This window comes from Schistocerca nitens, chromosome 2, assembly GCF_023898315.1.
Source record: "Schistocerca nitens isolate TAMUIC-IGC-003100 chromosome 2, iqSchNite1.1, whole genome shotgun sequence".
Taxonomy (NCBI): domain Eukaryota; kingdom Metazoa; phylum Arthropoda; class Insecta; order Orthoptera; family Acrididae; genus Schistocerca; species Schistocerca nitens.
The window spans coordinates 744837901-744863041 of NC_064615.1; the positions used below are offsets into that span (position 1 = coordinate 744837901).

General features: G+C 38.3%; 1 protein-coding gene across 3 annotated transcripts in view; it reads left to right on the forward strand.

Moving 5' to 3' along the window:
- Positions 1–23821, forward strand: part of LOC126236969 (transcription factor A, mitochondrial) — a 112906-nt gene extending 89085 nt beyond the window's left edge. The window contains exons 7-8 of one of the 3 annotated variants that reach the window (XM_049946675.1): positions 19546–19565; positions 23482–23821. The gene's annotated coding sequence lies outside the window, so the exon portion shown is untranslated. Of the gene's footprint in view, positions 1–19545; positions 19566–20735; positions 23423–23481 lie in introns of those variants that run through there. The other 2 variants (XM_049946674.1, XM_049946676.1) reach the window with 2 other exon arrangements.
- The last annotated feature ends 1320 nt before the right edge of the window (positions 23822–25141 follow it).

Below are 25141 nucleotides of genomic sequence, written 5' to 3' on the forward strand. Positions count from 1 at the left end.
CACAGTGCAACTCAGCGTTTTTCTTGGCAATAGACATTTCCAGAGGTGAAAAAAGTGATAATTGACAGATAAAAATCCTAGGATTGACTGGAGATAAACCCCGAGATCTTTAGATTTCTAGCCTGGCACTGTGCCAGTGAGCCATCTAAGTCACCACATGACTCTATAGCAGCTTTGAAATTAATTTTCTGCTCTATGTTTTATATGACTGACACTGTCTGCCTTAAGTTTTTACGGAAATGACACAAAACACAGATAAAGTTGGTAAAAACTATGCAGTTGTTGAAATCCTAAATGTAGCAGCAATGGTTAGATCAATCAGATGATTTACATACATACTTACTTACTCTGCTAACCACCATATGGGGCATGGTGGAGGATTCCTTGTACCACTACTTGTACTTTGCTTCCCTGTTGCACTCACAATTGGAGTGAGGGAGAAATGACTGTATGTATGCCTCTGTATGAGCCCTAATTTCTCTTATTTACCATCGTGGTCCTTACACAAAATGTAAGTTGTTGGCAGTAGATTGTTCTGCTGTCGGCTTCAAAAACCAGTTCTCTAAATTTTCTCAACAGTGTTTTGTGGGAAGAACATTGTCTTCCCTCCACGGATTTCCACTTAAGTTCATGAAGTATCTCCATAATAATCAAGTGTTGATCAAACATACTGGTAACAAATCTAACAGCCTGCCTCTGAATTGTTTTGAAGTCTTCCTGTAATCTGACCTGGTGAGGATCCCAAACACCCTAGCAATACTCAATAATGGGTTTTGCTACAGGTCTATATGCAGTCTCCTTTATAGGTGAGCTCCACTTTCCTAAAATTCTCCGAATAGACCAAAGCTGACTATTCGCCTTCCATACTGCCGACCTTACATGCTTGTTCCATTTCATACGCTTTTCAGCGTTACGCAAGATATTTAATTGACTTTTTTTCTTTTGAAGCAACACACCACCGTTTGACTGTTTTATTATTTATTTAAATACAACCCAGGGTTTGGCCTGTTATGCCATTTTCAGGTATTTGATTTTACATCTGTAGTCTGTAACATATATTGCAGGACACTTAACATGGTGTCAAGCTCAAAGTTGCCCATAAATTAAAGATTGGTCATTTAATTGATGTGGCTGTGTCAGGCAGCACACTACTAATTCTGCATTTGAACATTATGGAATTGTTCTTCCTGTTCATCTACATTAACTCACATTTTTGTATTTTTAGAGCAAGCTGAAATTCATCACATCAACTATAAATTTTTTCTAAGTCATCTCGTATCCTTCTATAGTTAGTCAATGACTAAACCATTCCGTACACTACAGAATCATTAGCGAAAAGTCACAGATTGCTGCTCACCCTATCTATCAGATCATTTATCTATACAGGGTGTTACAAAAATGTACGGCCAAACTTTTAGGAAACATTCCTCACACACAAATAAAGAAAAGATGTTACGTGGACATGTGTCCGGAAACGCTTAATTTCCATGTTAGAGCTCATTTTAGTTTCGTCAGTGTGTACTGTACTTCCTCCATTCATCGCCAGTTGGCCCAATTGAAGAAAGGTAATGTTGACTTCGGTGCTTGTGTTGACATGCGACTCATTGCTCTACAGTAGTAGCATCAAGCACATCTGTACGTAGCATCAACAAGTTAGTGTTCATCACGAACGTGGTTTTGCAGTCAGTGCAATGATTACAAATGCGGAGTTGGCAGATGCCCATTTGATGTACGGATTAGCACGGGTCAATAGCCGTGGTGCGGTATGTTTGTATCGAGACAGATTTCCAGAATGAAGGTGTCTCGACTGGAAGACGTTCGAAGCAATTGATCAGCGTTTTAGGGAGCATGCAACATTCCAGCCTATGACTCGCGACTGGGGAAGACCTAGAACGACGAGGACAGCTTCAATGGACGAGACAATTCTTCGTGCAGTTGACGATAACCCTAATGTCAGCGTCAGAGAAGTTGCTGCTGTACAAGGTAACGTTGACCACGTCACTGTATGGAGAGTGCTACGGGAGAACCAGTTGTTTCCGTACCGTGTACAGCGTGTGCAGGCACTATCAGCAGCTGATTGGCCTCCACGGGTACACTTCTGTGAATGGTTCATCCAACAATGTGTCAATCCTCATTTCAGTGCAAATGTTCTCTTTACAGATGAGGCTTCATTCCAACGTGATCAAATTGTAAATTTTCACAATCAACATGTGTGGGCTGACGAGAATCCGCATATCCGCATGCAATTGTGCAATCACGTCATCAACACAGATTTTCTGTGAACGTTTGGGCAGGCATTGTTGGTGATGTCTTGATTGGGCCCCATGTTCTTCCACCTACGCTCAATGGAGCACGTTATCATGATTTAATACGGGATACTCTACCTGTGCTGCTAGAACATGTGCCTTTACGACACAACATGTGGTTCATGCAGGATGGAGCTCCTGCACATTTCAGTCGAAGTGTTCGTACGCTTCTCAACAACAGATTTGGTGACCGATGGATTGGTAGAGGCGGACCAATTCCGTGGCCTCCGCGCTCTCCTGACCTCAACCCTCTTGACTTTTTTATGGGGGCATTTGAAAGCTCTTGTCTACGCAACCCCGGTACCAAATGTAGAGACTCTTCGTGCTCATATTGTGGACGGCTGTGATACAATACGCCATTCTCCAGGGATGCATCAGGGATTCCATGCGAGGGAGGGTGGATGCATGTATCCTCGCTATCGGAGGACATTTTGAACATTTCCTGTAACAAAGTGTTTGAAGTCACGCTGGTACGTTCTGTTGCTGTGTGTTTCCATTTCATGATTAATGTGATTTGAAGAGAGCTCTAACATGGAAAGTAAGCGTTTCCGGACACATGTCCACATAACATATTTTCTTTCTTTGTGTGTGAGGAATGTTTCCTGAAAGTTTAGCTCTACCTTTTTGTAACACCCTGTATAGAGAGTAAGAGTAGTCCTATCACACTTCCCTGTGCACTCCTGTTGATACTCTTGTCTCTGATGAACACATGCCATTGAGGACAACGTACTGTATGCTATTACTTAAGAAGTCTTCGAGGCACTCTCATATCTGGGAACCTGTTCTGTATGCTCTCACCTTTGTTAACATTCTGCAATGGTGCACTGTGTCAAACTTTTTCTGGAAATCTAGGAATATGGAATCTGCCTGTTTCCCTTCATCCAAGTTTCGGCAGGATACCATGTGAGAAATTTATTATATTCAAACTCAGAATATCTTTTAAGAATTCTGCAGCAAACCTATGTTAATAATAGTAATTTTCCGGATTCATTTTCTGGCCCTTCATATGGATAAGAATCACCTGTGCTTCTTTACAGTCACTTGGGCTTTACACTGGTTGAGATATTTATGATAAATGCAAGCTAACTAAGGGGAAATGCTGTAGAGGACCATCTGTAATACCGAATTGATGTTTTCATGCAGACCATGTTACTTACTTATTTTCAGCTCTTTCAGCTGCTTCTTGATGCAATGGATGCTTTGTACAATGTCCTTCATACAGGATTCTGGGTGACGATCAAATGATGTACCACAGAGTATGCACAGCCACAAAAAAACATAATGCAATGTGTGGGTACTGTATTAACAGTGTTGTGAAAAGCATAAGCCAATGTTTGCCCATCCAGGGCAATAACTAGTGTCACTACTATGGTTTACTACCTAGAAAAGAATTTCCATAATTTGCTCATACAACCACACTATGCACGGACACAAAAAAGCGTAATTCAATCACAAGGATCCATCTACTGTCTCTGCACAGACCAAAATCAAAGTGTGCACACTGGAAATTCTGTACAAGCTAACTACCTAAACAACATATCTACACGAACAGCTGGTTTCTGATGGCGAGGAAGATGTAGAACAACCTGTTACACCATTGGTCTCCCCACTAAGAAAATAGATGTGTAAAGTAACTTACTTAACAAATTACAATTTTTTTATAATCTTCAACTTTTGATAACTTATTTTAATTGCTCTAATTAATTTGTCATAAGACTGAATTCAATATCGTTTTTCCGCACAGCAGAACATGCATGATCATACATAAGTGAAATCATTTTAAGTTTGTGATTACTAATTTAACAACAGTTTCAGTTCTCTTTTGCTTATCTTTATAATGTACCATATTCCTCAAAGGCAATTAGCTTTACACTGCTTTTAAATCACTGCATATACCAGCACCATGGTCTCAAAGTTATTGAAATCAGGGTGTATACGACCTGGGACAACTGGGAGATCTGGGAAAAACCCGGGAATTTTTTCATCTGGGAGAAAACTGGGGAAAACCTGGGAATTTTTTAGAATTCCGGGACTTTCCATTGTTTTTGTTTTCAGTTAAATTTTTGTAAGTTTGACTGGTAAGAACCGATACTCTAACAAAGGATATTACTGTATCCCGCTACTGCAGAATAATACTGCAGCAATAAAACATGAACGAGAGAAAAAAACGAAAATAAAACTTCAATTGAAAAGGGAATACGCCATATACAGCAACAAAACACAGTGCTCATACAAGCGTCTGCCTACAGCAAAATGTGTCAAAGGCTATGCTTCGTAACAACAAATTGCCTCTGATGAGCATGATGTCACAGCTGTTTACATTAGATTCGTTTTAGCACTAATGAGTGGGATCATGCGCATGTGCAGTTGAGTAGTACCTTCTCCCACTTCTGGCTACAGAAATGTGGCTGTTGGCTGTGTAAGCAGTCGCAGCAAGCAGCTAGAATGCTAGATGCTACCGGGAAAAATTTTACTGAAGTGCCAAAGCTGCCAGATTCATGCATGCACAGCAGGCCCAGATCTAGGGGGCGGGGGACGGCAAATTCATATTCTTGAGGGGAAAAAACCATGTTTCACAAAGCAACTAGCATCCAGCGCATGTTAGTCTATCGATTATTCGTATGACTTTGAAACACATTCCTGTCAGTTTTTGAACACATTCTGAGTTGATTTCTGAATGAATCGTAAGTTGATTTCTGAATGCTTGCATAGTGTACATGATGTCTTTGTCAGGGGAATCCTCGTTACATGTAGAAACAAACTTTCCTACAGACAAAAGGGGCTATATGAGCTGAGCGGTGTAAGGCCGAACGGATGAATGCCAACCGCTCTCTGATTGTGTGGTTGATTGGGTTTGCGAATGATGAGCGTTGTTATAATTACTAGCGACATCCATAGATTCAGACTACAGGAGTGAAAATAAACGAAAAACAGGTAAGAAAGATTATCTATTACCTTCTCAGTGTATCCAAGAAAATGAAAATTTGACAGAAAATTTTTGGTCAGATCACTATACTAGTAAGGGCCAGTTGGACAGTCCCCGGCTAGCAGCCGCATTAAGTTCTATTCTGGAAGAACCTGGAAAACGCATTGTACGAACATGTAACAACGCCTGACCGGAAACTGGGAAACTGGAGCATATGAATGAAGTGTGAAACTATATCCTAACGTAAAGCTTTTTGCTTGTAGCAGGTCTAATAGGCATTTGATATTGGTACATTGTGAATTATATTCTGTCATTACAAAAAAGACCATTTGTGCCAAAACAGTTGCATTTATTTGATGTGTGTTACAATTGTTGCAGTATTAGAAAGGCCTATTTTGTTTTATCTAGCAGACAGTGACAAAATAGACGTAATCAGTTTGGGAAACCACACTAGTCTTGTGTCGTATTTGTATTAATAGCTGTTTCAGCATTAGACAACAGCATATCGACGTTTCATGCAGCAAAACGTTTGATGAACTTTGAGGTAATAGATCCTTTCGCAGAAAGGAAAGCATGCCATGTAAAGCTGTAGCAAGATTAGAGAGAAAAAATTCTAGGAGCTAAGGACTGAAGAAATGTGTATTGTCTAGCTTGTCTCATGTCTTTACTGGGTTTATGTATCCTATATTTAACTTTATGCCACACAAAGCAGCAAGTTGTTAACCGATAGGGAATAAAGAGTGCAGATTTTCGAAGAGTTTTAAAAAAAAAAAAGAAAAGAAAAGGGACAGGATGTCAAACCGGCTGACTGTAAGCAGGAGAGGCACCACAGGACATTCTTATTCCCACTGTCTTGAATATGGTTTGATGGCATCCATCACAAACTATACACGTTTCAATTCCACAGAGAGAAGTACAGTGACGTGTGATAGAAGAATGCTGTGTGAGGAGGCTAGGCACTACACTTTGGCACACTTACGACCAAATGACACGTCTTACATTTCCTCGAACACATATGTTTTATCCTTTTATGCATCAAACTCTTCAGAAAGATGTGCGCTACAAAATGAACATATTTTTGAAAATTCGATCTTTTAAAATTTTTGACGGCCTATCTCAAACGCTCGAGGGAGTGGCAGGGTATTGCCCAGGTTCGGAATTATCGTAGATCCAGGGCTGATGCGCAGAGCAGTCTGAGTTACAGTGGGGAAGTGGGTAGTCTCCACGTGACCCGTGTTTACATTTGGTGAATTTGCTGTTTCCTCTTCGTTTACTGCTCTCACGTCAAATAAAAACAAAACAGATTTTTGTGCCCGGGAACTATCAAGTGAATTAAAGTACATTCACATAATTACGTAAGGCTAAAATGTGTTACTAGCTGCAGATTTTATTTTGTTTCCACCTTTCTGACAGTCGACCATTAATTGCCTTGCAGAACAATGAAGTCATTTTTGTCAGTTTGCTAATGGAATTTTCTTTTATTAATCTTTTCCACTGAGGCAGACAATATATTTGAAACAAAGTGTTTAATTCCACACACTGTTCGCTGCATTTCAAGTGCATGTTTTCAACTTCTTGCACGTATGGCATTATGCCATAATAAAGAACCAAACATGCGATAACACAGTACTGGTACTTCAAGAAAATTTACATCCCGAAAACCACATTGAAAACTTAATATCAGGTCGTGGCCTACTTCACTGGGAATGTGGACATATGAATGTGCACTTTAAATGTGCACATTTTAGTTTGGGTCATGCAATTCCAATGCTTTTGGAGTATCCCCTGATGTCTTGTTTCTTTTATGATATAATGTAAGATCTTTTAATGTTTTACACGTACGAACATACAGGCTCCCTACAACATCGTAGCTGCGCAAGCACAGTGACGCCTGTCATCTGGCACTCTCTGGCATCTTCAGAAACGAATCTATTTCTAACAGGTTGCGGGAAAATATTCCGAATGGTGGTTTGAAAAGTGTTACCATCAAAGTACCATTCTGGCAGTTACACCGGAACTATGTGCGAGAATGTACGATGAATTTCTTAAATCACAGAGCGTTTCACTCTCATTTAAAAATCATCTCTTCAATGATGAGCCATTTAGATGAATTTTGAGCCCAGATCAGAAATTTATGTCGTTATTAAAAATTTTACTGGCACATTTGTGTGATATACCTTAAATTGTAATACGCGCATAAAAGACCAACATTATATGTGAAAGCTTAGCTTCTCTTGCAGCGTATTAATCTTATAGACAAATATTACATGTGAAAGCTTTGCGTTTCATGTAGCAACACTATGTATATTAAATTGAACCATTAACTTTTTCTGTTTGTGTGTTCGCGCTACTTAACATTGATGTTGCTATTGGCTGACTAGATCACATGTCCTAAGCACTGAATAACTGCACTCATCGGCTGGCGAGATCACGTGACTTGAGCTATGACTGGCTTACAAAAGCGCATCGCAGTTTCGATTTCAATGGTTCAGAAAGTAACATGCGGTGTTTGGTGGAATTCGAATTTATACTTTCGTAATACGAAAATATGCAGTGTACATGTTGCTGCACATCAAAGATCTCTGGGAACTTGTTTTTTCCCTGTGTTTTGTTTTCGATAGTGCCGGGAAATTCTATGCCTGTGTATAAAACCATAATCATTCAAAGGACTGATAAGTTATACAGTTCTGAGAGAAAATATACTGTCAGTTAACAGGGAAAAAGTATGTTTTCACCCAGGAGAAAGTGTATTTTTAACCAGGAAATCCGGGATTTATTTTTCCTTGCCCTCGTATACACCCTGTGAAATTTATAAGGTTTACGTTTTTACTTGCTATAAGGAGCTACACGCTGACATTTCACTCTGCACTATTTTCCTATGACTTCAAATCTCAGATATGCTGTGAGTCAACACACAAATCCATTTGCTTTTGAATGCTTTGGAGGATACTTCATTAGCATGACTTAGTCACATTAGAGTGTCCTACCTTTGACGTTTGTAAGAACTGAGCTCACACCTTATCTTATGGGTAGGTATTGTGTACTTATACTATAATCTTTGTCATGCAGTTGTCCCTTTCCTTACCCTGCTACATAAAAGAAACTGTACAGGTCATCTCTTCTTTGGGCCCACTTACTGTCTACACATACATAACTGGAACAGCACAGGTCATTCCTTATGTGGATTCACCTTGGACCATTGCTTCATTGCTTCTCATCTATCCATTTCCTCTCTCATACCTACATATCACTGGGCCCACACTATCATGAAAATTTGAAATTGTACATACAGCTTTTGAGCCTTACTTCTATAATTTTCAATGACCTAGTTTCCCCATATCCTAATGACTTTACCCAGCTATTTCAAACATATGTTTCATGACATTGTAAAAGGCTATTTGCCCGTTGTTTATTTATTGTTATTAAATCAATAAGTTTATATATTTTTGGATCATTGAAGAGGTCTGACGGAGCACCAATATCCTCTACATATACAATAAGGTAGCTGCTCACTTTCTACTGTACTCTTTGTTTTATCTTTTTTAAAATTGCAATGTACTAGACCTATTACTTTATAGTTCAGTTTTTCTTATGTTAAACGACAAAATATATCCATAATTACTGTGTTTTTATAATACCTGCACAAATCCTCTGTTCAGAGATAATTGGAATTAACAAGTGATCAGCACTCTCCTATCGTACATAACACGAATGCCATCTTCTATGGCCTAAAAAAAAAAAAAGGGGGGGGTTTGTGTTCCATGCTATTTCATTTTCATGTGTATATTAGTACACCACCGTCTGTTTTAAGGGCTAGTGTTAGTACCCTCTTTTACTCATCATTTAATTGACATTACTGACATATGCATATCAGCATAATATAAATGATTTTTCTCATTCTCTTTGAGTCACAAAAAAGCTATTGTCTTTGTCAATATGCCTTATGTGAGTTACCTCGTATCTCTTGGCTCTACCTGTGAAAACAGGTTATGATTACCACTTTGTGGCCAGATAAAAGAAGGCTTTCAGTGATAGAAACATATGAATCTGGAGAAACGGAAGGTATGTAGTACTCCAGCTAGAGAAGAAGGAAAGGAAATATTAGGGTAAGCATGTTCGGAATAAAGAAGATATAAAGACAGATTCCCATTTCTCCTCAACTTCTTTCAACTGTTTTTTCCATCATTTACATTGCCAGCAGAGGTGCTTGCTCTGTGCCTTCCGAAACAGTGCCAAGCCATGTTGCCAAACTATAAATGCCACTGCCAGAACAGGTGGAGAATCTTGACAGCATTGCACCTTGCCAATGTCCTTGCTCAAGCTTTTCCCATTGTGTCTGAAAAAACCAGACTCAATGTGTGCACAGTGAAAATTCTGTATATGCTAACTATCTAAACAACAGAATGAGATTTTCACTCTGCAGGATATCTAAACAACACTTTTACACAAACATCATTCAGGTTATGAGGAGATCGTGGAGCAACCTGTTACACCACAGGGTGCATAATATTGGCTTAAAAAGGGAGTACTAGGGACAAGAGCCACATAGAATAAGGAAATAAAGCCTTTCATAGGTAGTGTGTCTCAAGAAATCTGGCAAAGGTCAGAAACATTGAGAAGAACTTACCAGCTCCTTCCTAAAATAAAAAAGGTCCAGAATGTCATACTTTCTTCTAACTGAAGGAGCTGTACACCACCTGTCAGGACATGTTTCGTATCCCAGCTGCTTACTGAAAACAGGAAAACACACCACAGATGTTTGTTAATGTGGAGCAATCAGCTCCCAGGACCACATCATCTGTGAGTGTGCCATTAGATGTCTACAACATTAACAAGGAATGAAGAGCTCAGCACAAGCTGAGCTTGATACAGCCAGAATATCGGCTTATGAATTGCAGCACTTCATGGCCGAGAGACAATCAAGAAGAGGCTGTACTTCATGACAAGGAGACACACTGCAGCAGAAAATCCACCTGCAACAAGCTTCTGGAAGTAGCAAGTAGATGACCCTCAGGGACAACCAGGAAGGATTTGTTGAAACTCTGACAGCCTTCTCCCAGTCTCAGTGACTGCACACGGACTCTGCGAATCTTTGGTTGTCCCTAAGTGCACCAGAGGCTAACTATCCACACAAATGAAAAAATATACTGTAGCTTGTTTCTTATACCAACTACAGTAGTGTAATGTAGGGTAGTGTTGTGTAGTGTGGTGGTGTGTAGTGTAGTCCAGAACTATAAATTACAAAATTTATGATGTAGCAATGCAGCACAACACACAAGACCAGTAATATGTCTGTCTGGATTCTGGGTGACGTACATCTGTGCGCTAGATGGCCAAAGGATATCGTAGATTTTTTAAGTAATTATTGTAATGTAGATTTTTTTTGTAGATTTCCTCCCTGAAACAGCATAGTGGTTAGTTATACAAATCATTTGAAATTATGATAAAATATTACTTGCTAATTTCATGTCAATTCAAGTGCAACACTTGGTCTGTTCTTGTATCTGGGTAACAGACTGAAAGAAAGTAGCAAATAAATTAATTAATAAATATGTTCTCTTATTTTTAGGTTCAAGTAATTATTCATGCTTTATCAGGAAGATATTAGGATAAAATTTGTGTGCACCAGTTACTAGTTATATTCTTCTAAGTCAGGCTGATCTAGCTCAAGTGCCTGCCAACTGCAAAAATATAGAGTATAGTACCCAAGACATACCACCACATGTTGTCAGTTAATTGGTTATTGTTAGAACAAAAATAACATTAATACTCATCTTCCACATAAAATGGGTAGGATCAGGATTGTTGACTGTAAATAACAACCAGACATTGTTTGTATATACAATTCCATTTTATTCTTTCCTGATGCAGCAGATAAATTCACAATTTCTCACACTCCTCAGTTATGTTTTGCTGATAACTTCAAATACAGTCTCCAATATGACGGTTCAGTATGAAATACAACAAATATCTAAATCATATCCATACTGGTAGCATCAACCCAACAACAATCTTACCTTTTGGCCTTTAATTGACACATATATAAAAATGTAACAATCCATGATGCTAAAGTTGTTAGAACAGTTAATATAAAAAATTTCATAGCCACAAAAAAAAGTGTAACAGTATGTTTCACAACAATGAGAAAAATGTTTGATACAGCTAGTTTTCTTCAATAATTGGTTTTTCATACCAGATTTCATAAAAATATGAATTGTAAACAATTAGTTCCAACAGACTCCTTAATTTTCTACTAAATAACATAATCATTTCAATTACTAACAATTACACATGTTCCTGCTAAAGAATTACGTTTTATTTCAACAAGTTGCTTTGTACTGTGTTATACATTACTACACAGATTTGCAATTTTTATGTCCGTTTTCTGGAACATTCAAAATTATAATTTTGTGCAAAATAAATGCATTAAAAATGAATTAAAATTCTTTTAAATTTGACAGTTTTGTTTTAGGTAATTATAAATTTAAACACACATTTTTACAAATTATCAACGTTTGTGATTTTCTTAACGACATGGTTTGTTTAGTGTCAACTGATGTATAGCCTACAGTTCCTCCATACATCATTAACTAATGAATAATAAACGTGAAGTGTGTTCATAAGTAAGTGCAATGTATTGAGTGATACATTAACAGCTGTGTATCGATTAACACATTAAAAGTTGTGTACCAACTACTCCAACAGGCGACTCTTGGCTGTTACATTTCAGTGGCCAAATGTAGGCAAACAGCTGATGCGTAAGCAGTCAGGTAACCAGGCTGTATCCCATGATCCCGTATGGCCCTGAACTAGCGCCTGCGAACAGGGATGACCAAGTGGCATGTACAGGTGCAAAATGTGGTACAAAAGGACTACTTGGTGCTACCTATGCCTACTTGCAAGAATGCTGATGTGTGCTCACAGGTGTCCATTGACCCATTGGGCAGAGTTGAAGCAGCCTGGTCTAAATAAAGGGTGTATATACTCCAGTACAACTGGGAAATCCAGGAAAAACCTGGGAATTTTTCATTGTCTTAATTCTGAGTTAATTTTTTGTAATTTTGATTGCCTGCACACATTGTAGCCATCCTAGTAAGACTAACTGAAGAAGTGAACTGTAAAAGCAAACAGTCCTAGATATGTAACTTGCTACTATCCTGACCCTGACTTATAAGACATTATGCCATAATAAAGAACCAAACATGAGGTAATACAGTAACGTTACTCAAAGAAAATTGGCTTCCTGAAAACCACACTGAAAAGCTTTAGCAGAATTTTACATATCTACCTTCTGTAAAACACAATCATTTTTGATCACAAGACATGTTTCAACACTTTCCGGTATCTCCACTAGGCTTGACATTATTTCTTAATTTGTTTATGTTAAATTTACCGAATACCATTCTTCAGTAAATCATAGACTGGCAGCACGTCGTGTTTTATCATTGCAACTTCTCACAAGGCTCTATATTTACAACTGGAATAGAATATAAACTGCCAACTACACATTTTCTTGGCTTCACAAGTAGCCTTGTTAATTTTTATACAGTTTGAAAAAGTCATGAAAAGCCTATTGTTCTTATTTCTGTCGTATAAAGGCAACTTCTTTTAAATTTTTGTTAGAAATTTGTTTTCCTTCTTACCAGCTTTCTGCAGTGCTATGTTATTGTAAACTTGATTGGAAATGCTATATAACAGTATTGTAGAATATAGATAAACAAGCTATGTTAAAGTCACCACATAGCAAAATTTTAGGGTACATTGAGTCTTGAAACAGATATCGTGCCAAGGAACGCTTTCTAATTTTGCATTCCTTATTTGGATAGGATATGGTAAAATAATTACCCTAACTACACTACAGTAACTCTGTATATCCTCTCCAAACAAAATACTGCATATGGTCACATGATGCCCCACTGCACATGAAATTCTATACAGAAATGCAATGAATGTGTATGAGCAGAGCAAACATCAAGCATGGACTTCCTATGTCGTCATAGCTACACATGCGCAGTAATCTGTCTTTTGGCACTATCTGGCAACTTCTCAAATGAACTTATTTCTAAAATGTCACTGGAAAATATTCAAATGCTGGCTTGAGAAGCATTACTTTCAAAGTAAATTACAAAAGATGAATAATGTTGCATGTGAGAATGTGCAATTTCTTAAATCAGAGTGCTTGACTCTCATTCAAAACTTGAACACTTTGAGGACCAGCAACTAAGAAAAATTTTGGGGCCAGAAGACCAGACATTTATGTTATCATTTAAAAATTTACAGGCAGATTTATGTTTGATATATCATAAAGGGCTAACTAATTATGTAGGAGTATAATGCTGTTTTGTCTGTGTTCTTTTTTAAGGTACAGACTCTGTGACTGAAATCGAATAAGTTTGTTCTTGGAAGATATAAAACCCTTGATTACAAAATTAGACTGCAGCTGTATAGCTACACAGTGTCTAAATCAAAAACTGGTCTACTTAAATGTTACCAAGAAGCCCTGAGTGGAATCAAATAATTATTTAAGTGGTAGCTGAAGCGCTGACAGAGTTATATATACACAAAGAAGACTAAATGTTGCTGAGCTCTTGGACAGAGTCCTTCTTGTGTGTGTGTGTGTGTGTGTGTGTGTGTGTGTGTGTGTGTGTGTGTGTGTGTGTGTTTTCTTTTATCATCTTTTACTGCTTCTTCATCTTCCTCTTCTTCTTCTGCATGTTAACTGACTCAAATATACTTTTATTCCTATTATTTGAAATAATAATAATAATAATAATAATAATAATAATAAACAATTTTTTTATTTCATAATTTAATCTATTCTCTTAATAAATTTTTTGTGAGATTTTGAACACTGAAACTGTTCATAGACATCAGACAGGTGATGTGAGAATTAAACTGAGTCAGGTCCACAGATATAATTGTTTGGAACTGCAAAATAAATATATTATCAGTCTCCTCTTTTAATCCAATAAAATAACAACTAATTACATTTTTTTCTCCCTTGTGACCTTCAGTGATAATTCAGTGCTGATCAGTTCTCAGAGACTGTTGCGGTTATCTGTTTATAACAGTCTCATAATGCCCAGGTCCCATGGCACATTGGTTGCATAAAACAAATAACAAACTTCACATCAGTTGCATTCTTATTTAGCTTCCTGTCATTTTCCAAACTATCATCACAAAGCAGTCATGTAGCTTTAATTTGTCACAGAGTTTTATAATAAAGTTATGCAAGTGTTTTTGAGAAAGTTATAAAGAAATTTAATTTTTTAAAATCTCTGAATGTGTAATAATAGTTGATCATTTTCATAATTTCTCTTGGTCAATTTGACTATTTTGTGCATAACTTTCCTGCATTTCTTTCCAGTTAATGTCAGGTTTCATTTTTTGCTATTCCAGAGATTTTATGCTTGGTACTTTGATTTGCCTATGCACAGTTCTAATTCTATTAAGAGTGTACTGCAGTGGATTTATTATTATTATTATTATTATTATTATTCTAACAGGGTGTGTCTAATCTCAGGAGACATCAGTGCAGATTAAAAGCAAAATATGCTCTGATATTTCCTGCAGATAATGCAAAAGCAAACTGTAATGGACTAGGAAGACCAGCTACAAAAAGAGAAAAATTAAAACTAAACCCAGAGAGCAAGGTGATCAGTAGGTACATGAGCAAGAAAGAATTTTAAGATACTGAAAAATAAAGCCAGTAAAAGAAAGAGAAAAAAGTTACACAACATGAAGAGAATATCATGAATTTTGGAATTAGAAAACCTTTCATACACTTGAATTTTTCCCAAAGCATCATTTTTGCAAACTGTTTTTAGAATCACAACAATTTCTGCAGCATTTTGCCCAAGAAAACAACACATTGTTTACTTACACCCACTGTTATTATAAAAGGACAGGGCAAAACATAACCCACTTATTAGAAAAAAGTGTGCTAATTGAAATCTGCCGAAGACCTTGCTATTCAGCGAACTATCGGGTAGCCCCTTGTATGTTTCAAATAGATACTTTCATTATGTCTGTCCGTCCTTACCAACAACCAAACAGTTGTGCATACAAATCGGAGCAATCTTTGCTCATTAGGTGGTATTACAGACAGGCTGTTAGATGTTGCTTTTTACCTGCTACTGAGGGGACAGCAAAATAGATAGTGTTTTGTTTTTTGTCAACTCTTGTGAAAACAGCCATTCACATTATACCCGTCTTCCACATTCATTGCATTGGTCTATAACAGTGTCTTTTCACCTCTGTAATCTCTGTTTAATATTGCTGAATACCTAGAAAACTGTTGTGAAACAAACAAGACATGAAAAATAAGAATAAAAAAATCACCATATTAATCTCTTCAGTTGCTCTCATTTTTTCTCCCAGACAAGAACCAAACCCCTAACCTTTTGCATATGAGCCTGTACTTGAACAGTTATGCTGGTTACATGTCCCTTTATCAAAACTGTAGAGCATCACAGGAAATTCAAAATTTTTCTGTTGAATATTTGCAAATGAGGGCCCACCAGGATGAATGGTTGCAGGGTGCAATACTTGGGACCTTAACCTACATCACCATATAATGATTTTAAAAAGTAGATCCCTCCACTAAGGACCTCTCCTAAATTTCTCTTAATTACTTTGCTTGCATTCAAGCAATTAACCCCCCACCCCCACCCAAAAAAAAAAAAAAAAAAAAAAAAAAACCTAAGGCCCCGTGCTGATGCCCTGTGCCGGCCAGTGTGGTCGAGCGGTTCTAGGTGCTACAGTCTGGAACCGCGCCACCGCTACGGTCGCAGGTTCGAATACTGCCTCGGGCATGGTTGTGTGTGATGTCCTGAGGTTAGTTAGGTTTAAGTAGTTCTAAGTTCTAGGGGACTGATGACCTCTGAAGTTAAGTCTCATAGTGCTCAGAGCCATTTTTGATGCCCTGTTTGTCCATTTTCAACTCTTCATTTGGCTGTGATAATGTAGAGAAAGACCCATTGTGCAATTTACACTGAGGTAATAGCTCATAATATCATGTCGTACCTCATTTTTCCCAGTGTAGTGAAGCAACTCGACATGTCAAGGATGCAATAAGTTGTTCAAAGTCCACTGTACAAATATTGAGCCATACTGCCTCAATAGCTGCCCATAATTGCAAAATTGTTGCCAGTGCAGGATTTTATGCACAAAATCGTCCCATGTCGGGCGATTTGGGTGATCAAATCATTCACTCAAATAGTCCAGAACGTTCTTCAAACCAGTTACGAACAATTGTGGCCCAGTGACATGGGACATTGTCATTCATAAAAGTTACATTGATGTTTGGGAACATGAAGTCCATGAATGGTTACAAATGGCCTCCAAGCAGCTGAGCCTAATCATTTCTAGTCAATGATCAGTTCAGTTGGACCAGAGGACCCAGTCTGTTGCAAGACTATTATGGAGCCACCCACACTATTACGGAGCCACTACTACCTTCCACAGTGCCTTGCTCACAACTTGGGACCATGGCTTTGTGGGGTCTGCACCACATTCGAACCCTACCATTGGCTCTTACCAGCTGCAATTGAGTCATTTGACGTAGCCACAGTTTTCCAGGCATCTAGAGTCCAACAGATATGGTCATGAGCCCGGGAGAGGCGCTGCAGCCGATGTTATGCTGTTAGCAAAATTACGCACTTTGGTAATCTGCTGCCAAAGTCTATTAACACCAGATTTTTTCACAGTGTCCTAACGGATCAATTCATCGTGCATCCCAAATCAATTTCTGTGGGGTTATTTCATGCAGTGTTGCATGGCTGTTAGAACTGACAACTCTACACAAATGCCACTGCTCTTGGTCATTAAGTGAAGGGCATCGGCCACTGTGTTGTCAGTGGTGAGTGATAATGCCTGAAATTTGGTATTCTCGGCACAATCTTGACACTGTGGGTCTCAGAATATTGAGTACCCTAATGATTTCCAAAATGGAATATCCCATGTTTCTTGCTCCAATTACCACTCCACATTCAAAGTTTGTTAATTCCTGTCGTGTGGCCATGACCACATTGGAAACCTTTTCGCATGAATCATCTGAGTACAAATGACAGTTCCACCAACGCATTGCCCTTTTATATCTTGTGTACGTGATACTACTAACATCTTTATATGTGCATATCACTATCCCATGACTTTTGTCACCTCAGTTTGGAGCAGTACTTGTTTTTGCTCTGCTCAAATGTCTAACGAACAGTCACATTTAGTGATTTGGCATTAATATATGCTGCGAGGTGATTAATTATTCCGGGACAGTAGATCATCTGCAAGAGTGTGTTACCTGTAAGTGAAGCTGAGGGTTTCAGATTGTTGATATGAGACTTATTAAACCACATACCTCTGCTGCATAAGAGTATGAAGAAGTACATAATTCATTTACCTATAAGTCATAACTTACAAATCTCAAATTTACTGTATTAGCTTTAAATGACAAAATGATTACTGTGCTGAAATTTAAGGTTCATATGTTAATTATGTATATTGCAGAATCTAGTTATTTTAAGACAAAACTATGTAACAGGCAGAAAAAGTGAAATACACTCTAGAGTTTCCAGTTATTGTAAATTGGTCAATGGAGGTTGTTTCTATTGTCAATAGAAAGTGTTTCTATTATGTAAACATGTTGTACTGCAAAATTTTCTTTTCTTAAGTCATTTGTTTGCAGCAGTGCTGAAAACATTTGTTTTTGTTAAATTATGGCCAAATTTCTTGCACAAAAGTTATAAATCTCCACAATCTGTCATAAAAAAGAAATCAAGTGGTTATATGTGGTTTCTGACTGTTAAAAGTAGTGGTGAGCAGAGGACAATGAAATGAGCAAATAATCACAATACACATATATTCGGCAACCAATGATTTCTCCAGTATGACATAGGGCCAAGTGCAGCCCTGCTCATGCCATTGCACTGTTAATTTCTAAGGCTATGATTATTTTGAAACACTGCAATTGAGGCATAAATTACAAAGTGATAAACTGAAGCAGTAAAAATTCCAGGTTGGAATATCAACAATATTATGAAAATAATGGATTGTTACTCATCATAAAGATGGCATGTTGGATAGCAGATAGGCACAATGGGATGACTGCCACACATTGAGCTTCCTGCCAAGCTTTCTTCAGAAATGAAAAGAAAGCGCGCGCACACACACACACACACACACACACACACACACACACACACACACACACACTAACAAAGTCAAGTACATCTGACACACATGCTTCACGACCTGGGCCATCTGCATTCTTCCTTCCACCATAAGCTTTGCTAAACTGCACAGATAGGAGTTATCCTTACAACACATTCTCTGCTCCTGAAATCTCCCTGGCCCCAACCAAAGGTGACCTACTGTCCCAACACTGTCCACCCAACAGTTTCCACCCCCTCTCCCCTTTCACCTCCTCCCAGTTCACATTCCCCTTCCCCACTAGTGCTCCACTCTCTCCCAATGCCCTGTCCCTCCTGCTTTCATGTTCAAGTGTGGCACAAACCCCATGAAGCCATGGCCCCAAGTTGTCAACAAGACATTATTCAAACTAGTGGTAGCTTCATAATGGTGTGGGCTGTGTTTGCATGGAATGGACTGGCTCCTCTGGTATGTTCACCCGCTTGGAGGCCATTTGCAGCCACACCTGAACTTCATGTTCACGAACAATGATGGAATTTTTATGGATGACAACGCATCTTTCACTGAGCCACAATTGTTCGCAACTGGTTTGAAGAACGTTCTGGACAATTCGAGAGAATGGTTTGGTCACCCATGTTGCCCAAAGTAAATCCAATTGAACATTTATGGGATATAGTTGAGAAGTCAGTTTGTGCACATCCTACACCAGCAACACTTCCGCGATTATGGACAGCTTTAGAGGAACACTTTGCGATTATGGACAGCATTAGTAGCAGCATGGCTCAGTATTTCTGCAGGGGACTTCCAAAAACCTTTTGAGTCCATGCCACATTGACTTGCTGCACCACAACCAGCAAAAGCAGGTTCGACTAGATATGAGGAGGTATCCCAAGACTTTTGTTACCTCTATGTGTAAGTAACCTGCTTACAGTACATGGATTAACTGAACTGGGATGTGAGAAGCTGCAATTTGCCTCCACTCAGTGCTTGTAGCAACATATGCAATTTGGTAATGCTAGGAATGCAGCTGGGCATATGTTCTATCAACAGTCTACAATAAAACGACTTTTTTTTTTTAAGAAAAAATGCAAAATCCAGAACAATAAAATTATTTGAAAATATGATTATTTCCTATGTAGTAATGATGTATTTCTTGTTCATTACAAGTCTGCCACAAGGATTGTAAGGTAAGCAAGTATTTATACATTTTTTACTTGCAGCTGTAAATGTAAAATGTCCATTTCATATATAATAATTTCAGCTTAGTATTTAATGAAAATCTGTCATTTTCATATTTAGTTTATTATGGCCTACATGTGTTTATTAGTTTGTATGTTTTTCCGTGGTGTGTGTGTGTTCACCCTGCAGTGCTCCAAGGATAGCTCAATTTGTGCCTCGACAGCTCAGTCAGTAAGAGAATTTTCCACCAAGGTGAAGTTTCATGGTGAGGCCTGATCTGCAACACAGTTATCATGTCAAGAAGTTTCGTAACAGCTTAGTGAAAGTCTCAATCTGAAAATGATTTTTATGTTGTGGCTAAGTCATTTCTGCTTGATATCCTTTATTCTAGGAGTGCTATTCGCACACAAGTATACTGGGCAACTTCTGTGAATTTTGAAAAGTTGTATAAAGATGCTGGCAAAATTGAAGCTGTGAGGGCAGATTGTAACTCATGTCTGGATAGCTGAATCAGAGGAACACAGCCTGTGAAGGTGAAGGAAAAGTTCTTGATTTGAGTCCTGGTCCAACATACATTTTTAACCTTCAGAAAGTTTCAAAATAGCACCCATCCCACTCTAGAGTGAAAGATTCATTCAGGGTATTGCAACAGGACAGTAAACGTGCAAGGAGTGTAATATCTTTATAGTCTCTTCAGAAGTATACTGTTTGTCCATGATAAGTTGACGATTGGCATAGTGGCTGTCAGGAACAGCTGTGCCACTGCATTACAGCTGCTGAAGGGAAATGAGCGGTGAGGGGAAGGCAGCGTCGGCTGCTTCCAGCAGTGCTGGCCCCACTGCTGGTGTTTTGTGCTTAACACGAAATTACAGGCTGCACTCGCGAAGTATTGCCTGCTTAAGTGACACTTCTGTTGGACTGGAAATACCAAATTTGTTGACATATTCATGCTCAAGAGTTTTACCTATAACTTATGAATTATTTATGTATTGAAAACAATGAAAAATGAATGTAGATGAATTATGAATTGAAAGAAAAAACTTATTTTTGAAATCTGTTTGCACGTTTCATTTACTAAATGCAGGCAGCAGTAATGTTTACGAAGTGTAATTAACTGTGCCTGGCATACTGTCAACATGATGTTCACTATAGATCACTGTCATTTATGTTTGTTTCAGGATAATCATCGTTTGAACACATGGTATTAATAACTACTTCATCGATGGCCATTACTGTTATTCCATCTTGTGTCCAGTACTCTTGCTCCAGCTGCTGCACATTCCTGCAGTAACCTTGCCAGCCCTATGCAGTATTAAGAAGATTCTACTATCTTTCGTTCGACATGTCACCAGTGACAGTGTTCTCCCTGAAATTGTTTTATTTTGGCCTATGCCAATTCTATCGGATTTAGATCCCAGTTGTAAGGTGGTAAATACGTTAATTTTTGGCTTCTGTGTTCAGCAATTCTATCCGTGATGCACACTTTCACAGCTGGTTTGTTTTCCTTTATTGTGGATAACGGTTCACCTTCCTCATTGAGTTGTTGCTGTTTCTGTGCTCATCTTCCAATCACTCTAACATTGTAATCCTAAAATCATATTTATTAGGCATTCTCTCGAACTTGCTGCTGTGGTATAAGGCATTATCTATACAATCACAGAATTGGGTGGAATATTACAAACGGCCATGACTGCAACTCCCCCCCCCCCCCCCCTCCCATCTCTGTGCGCTAGTTTTGTCAAATTCAAGAAGTTTGCAAGTTAATGCAAACAGTTTCTTCAGTTTCTTGCATGAAACTTCCTGATGAATTCGAACTGCGTACCAGGTCGCGTTCCAAGGTTAGAGTCCTGGCACAGTTTTAATTAGCAAAGAAATTTGAAAGCAGCACACACTCCGCTATTGGATGAAAACTCATTTATTTTCTTGCATCTTGCTGCAAGTACATGCCAAATTTGTCTTTTCATGGAACTTCTCAAACTTATATAGGTTGTGTGTGTTCAGTGCGAAAATATCATTGTCAAAAAGGAGAATGGCACAAAGACAGGTGGGCCGAAACAAATGTACTGTTGGAGTCTCTAAATACCCGTAATTGGTACCACATTCAAGGGACTGTGCAATGAGTTTACCAATCAATTCGTTTCACTGGAAGGTAAAGCAGAACGGAAGTACAGATGTCTTTAAATTATAGCTGATTTTTTTTTTTAATGGTATCGTGAACATAAATGCAGAACATTTGTGGTAAAAGTAGTAAATATTTCTTGCAAAAATCAAAGGGTAGTTAAAAGGCAGTCTCTTGGTGAATTACTGCACTGCCTTTTTGTATCCTGTTATCGAGTACCTGATTATACAATAGACAAGAGATGTTTGACATCTGCATATGACATCATCAAAGTTTTTAATCTAAGTGAAGTCTTCTGATTTTAGTTAATTGAATGGTGTTACTTGGTAACATCAGTATGTGCTCCTCGTATATTTTTTCTGCTTTTTGCATTTTGTCACAATTTTTTATCATAAATAATAATGTAGTAACAGTGGTGACTAATCTGATTTTTAAGAATAACTGCACTTCTGTAACAAGTACTTGCGGTGAGTTCCTGAAATAAGTTTGCCCCAGTAACTTGAAGAAGTAAACTTGACTAAGTTTTTGTTCTAATGTAAACACCTAGCAAGTACTTACAGCAGTTATTTGTTAGTGGACGCGAGCCTTTTGCTGTACTTCACATTTAGGGGCAGCTTGACAGTGGCAGTACTAAGAGAGAAATGAATATCTTTCAAGTAGCGCCGATTTTCTCCATTTCTGGCAGCACTAGCAAAATTGTCAAGTTGTTATGGCCAGACAGGACTGTGTGTGTGATACAGAACACATGTAATTTAAGAAAATATATGATTTTAATATATTTATAGTAGGTCTTGTAATGATTCAATAAAGAGTATTAATCTTGTAAAAATTCAAGGATTTCTATATGTCCACTTTATTGTATTTCCATGTGATCCATTGGTATCTACCTTTAACCAGTTTTTAGTTCTGATGATCAACCAAAAACCTCAATCAGAAGTGATGTAACAGAAAGATAAAACACTTGTCTTTGTATCCTCTGGAAACTGATAACCATCAATTTTGAACATTATGTAGTTAGAACAATGATATTTTTCAAATAATGATATCTTTCTTGTAATTGTTCTTAGAGAAATCCTTCTAAATATTAAATTACATACTAATAATGGAAAATCCAGCTTGCAATAACAATAATATTATTAAAATGATAGATTGCTGCTCATCACCCAGTTGCTGAACATGCTGTCCAGCACAACATGCTTCACTTCAGTGACTGTTTCACAGCCTGTGCCATCTGGATCTTTCCTACCAACACCAGCTTTTCTGAAATGCACAGGTGGGAACTCTCCCTCAATATATCCTATGTTCCCATAACCCCCCTGGCCTCAATCTTCACTAGTCCCAATGCTCGACTTACCTATCCCCTTCCCTGGTTCCACTCCAGCAAAACACAGCCTGCTATTTCACCAATGTACTGACATTCATGTTCCCCTTCTCTAATTTAGCCCCTCCCCCCACAAATGCACCTAGCAGCACTACATCATCCCACACCCCACCCTGCTCTCCACTCCATGCCAGAGACAGAGGTTGTGTTTCTGTGTATGTATGTGTGTTGTACTTGTGTGAAAGTATGTATGTTTTATACTTCAGAAGAAGACCATTTGGCTGAAAGCTAAAATGTATTGCAGTCTTTTCATTGTCTGTCTGCATCTGAATGGCTCCTCTGTATGATGAGTAGCAATCTATCCTTTTCATAATACTTAAATTATTAATAAGTATTTTCATTAGCTGTCTTCAAGTATGAAAGTAATTGTATTTCATTTTTATTTGGAAAGAATTTTCTGTTAAAATAGTACTATTTTTTTCAGTTCTTGAGGATATTGCAGATGGTCTTATTGTAGCACCATGGTTGTTGCTGTGGGAAGCTTTTGAGCATTGGCTGGGGTTGGAGGAGTAAGGACGACTGTCAGAAGAAATCTCTTGAGTCACTTGCTCACGTACTAAATGAGTTCTGAACATTAGTTGCCTTAGTGAATTACCAATTGGACAGAAATGTTACTGAAGACTAATTTTGAAGAGAGTGTGTATCTTGAATCATCATTTCCCAGAGTATTGTTGAAAGTAGTTTTGTAACATCCATGAGATCTGCACCAGATGTGTTTGATACAGCGTGTTTTTCAAACTGTGTAATAAATTACATTGTATAAATCTCTTGACTTCAACATATTTTCTGTGTTCCAAGCAAATATTTTGAGACATATCTAGTTGTGATGAGGAACAGTTCGCATGAGACTAAGTCTTCATTATTGAGTTGACGGAAGAACAGAAACATTCAGGTATCCACACCACCTTAAATTTTGCCATCTAAATGTTATTGAGAAAGACTTCACATTAGTGATGTTATGGAGTTTTAACTCTTGTGATCACAGCTTGCTCTCTGTATATATGTAGAGCTGAGTCTTTCTGACCCAAGATACTTTAATCCCATGTATTGTCTATCCCTTATCCCTTCTTCTATTTGATTTTATGCTTTAGTTTTAGTGGTGTACAGTTGGAAAGTAGGAGAAAGATACAGCAACAACTGGTCAGTGAAGACAGATTTTAAGTCACGCCTTGATAGCTTAGTTATAAGCAATTACCTGCAAAAAGCAAGAATATGACCTAGAGCCCTTGCTTAGCATACAGTTTCAGTTGTAAGGGATTTCAGCTCCAGGTGTCTTCAGGCATTCCCCTTTCCTTGTACCAGTACTACAATAAAATGCACAACTAACATGTTACACATAGTGGGTTATCAAAACCTTGTCATACTGTGTAGACCAATGTGTTGTCCACAGTGGCACGAGAAACTGTGAAATGTCCTTATGTTGTCTGTCATCCCTAGTTGTATTATAAAATCTCATTCCAGTAGTTTGCTTCATCTCCATCCATTATTATTATATAAGTGCCACTTTTATGGGAGTGGAGGGATCTGTGAAAGTCTGTCCGTGAAGGGAGTTCTCATCACTGTAGATACATCATCCACAGGTGGCTAGGCTGTATGGGAAGTATTTTTTGGTGTGGAAGGAATGGCAGCTGTCAAAATGCAGGTGCTGTTGGCAGGTGCTGTTGGTGGGTGGTGTGCAGGAAAGTGGCCCATTGGTTAGAGGAGGACCAGGTGAAGTGAAAGGGAGAAAAGGTGTTGAGATTGTGAAGGAATGTGGACTGGGTGTCTTGGCTCTGAGTCCATTCCATGAAGATATAATCCATGAACCTGAACCAGACTAGAGGTTGGAAGTTTTGGAAGGCAAGAAAGATTTCTTCTAGATGGCTCATAAACAGGTTGGCGTATGAGGCTGCCATGTGGGTGCCCATGGCTTTGCCACGGACTTGTTTGTAAACTTTTCCTTCAAAGGAAAAATAGTTGTGGGTCAGGATATAGTTGGTAAGGTGTATAAGGAATGAGATGTTGGGTTTGGAGTCTGAAGAGCAATGGAAGAGGTACTGCTGGATAGCAACAAGGCCATGACAAGAGGGATGTTGGTCAGCAAG